Consider the following 1656-nt stretch of genomic DNA (forward strand, 5'->3'; position numbering starts at 1 on the left):
TTAAATTGTTTGGCAACAAAAAAGTTCATTTGCCAACAATAAAACTAAATTGTTGCCAAATATTAAATTTTTGTTATCATTTCTATACTTTCTTGTAGTGTAATAATCCGCCATAACTGCTCCTACTTAATCTACATAACCAAATAATAATCTTCGGTGTTCTTATGCTGCTTGGTAGATGCATTTTAGTTTTTAATAAAAAATGCAGTTTCTAATAAGGAATGGACTTACACATGGTTCTTTGGTTAGTCATATAATTCGGTGATCTTTGTATTTTATAATTTATTTATTATACTTTGCCTACTTCTGTTTTCCGAAAAATTTCTACTATATTTACCCATGCTTCTTCGTCAGTCACCATAAAAAAAAAAAAAAGGATGGCCCCAATCTTCTTTCATAGTAGAAAAATTCTTAAAAAACAAAAAGAGTGGGCCCTAATCTTCTTTAATAGTAGAAAAATTGTAAAAAAATAAATAAAAAAATAAGGTGGGGCCCAATCTTCTATAATAGTAGGAATGAAAAAAAAAAAACAAATTTAAGGTGAGGTTCACTCTTCTATAATAGTAGAGATTAAACCCTTTTATTCAACAAGAGAAAAGGGTTAAGTTTTCTCTCTCTACCGGCGCATGTTAGCATAGGTGTACGATAGCAGAGATTGCAATTGTTCACCGCCGCCAATGGCGAGGGGGCGAGCTAAGAAAATGATCCCGGTTGAGCGAGTGGTGGGGAAACCTCATACTCCACCAGAAAATACAGGGAAGACACCAGGGGTGACAATAGTTAAGTACGAGTACAACAACACCAGTGGCGTTTTATGCTACACCGATGGCCCAAGCTGTGGTGGCGTCGGCGCAGCATCCAAACCCTCCGGTTAAGCCAGTTGTTGAAAAGGAGCTGGTGCCGCCAGTTGCACAAAGGAAACTCAACCAGCCTAATGCTGATAAACCATGGATTAGCCTTTTTAAGGGGAACACGATAGGGGAAAAGGGCATTGAGCTTCAGTTTGTTCCACCGGTGGTGCAGGATGGGGTCAAATATGTGCAATTGGATAAGAAGGAGACCATAAAAGAATCAGAACAATGGAAATCTGCCGTGATTCTGTATGTGGTAGGGACGTCCCCAACAATTGCTGCCATTGCTCGGTTCCTAGGAACCATCGAGTTCTCGAGTAAGCCTGATATCTTTTATCACAACGATGACTACTTTGTCGTAAAATTCAAGTCCATTGATGATAGGGATGAGCTGCTCTATACAGGACTCCATATGATAAATTTGAAACCTGTCATTGTTAAACCGTGGAGTGCTGACTTCAACTTTAAGAATGAGGTTCTGAAAGTGCTGCCACTATGGGTTAAATTCCCAAATATTCCACTAAATTGTTGGGGTGTTAAATCACTGAGTAGGGTGGCTAGTGGTTTGGGCAAACCTGTATGCGCAGATAAATGCACAACTAAGATGGATAGGATTTCACTTGCCCGGGTCTTGGTGGAAATGGATATCACAGTCCCACTACCTAATGAGGTCCAAGTAATGAATCCTGATGGGGGAGTGTTTGGGCAAGAGGTTAGATATGAATGTACACCCATGTATTGCCATACTTGCTGCCAAATTGGGCATGTTTGTCCTCCAAAGCCACCGAAGGTGGATGAGCAACCA

This window comes from Lycium barbarum, chromosome 2 (genome assembly GCF_019175385.1).
Source record: "Lycium barbarum isolate Lr01 chromosome 2, ASM1917538v2, whole genome shotgun sequence".
NCBI lineage: Eukaryota > Viridiplantae > Streptophyta > Magnoliopsida > Solanales > Solanaceae > Lycium > Lycium barbarum.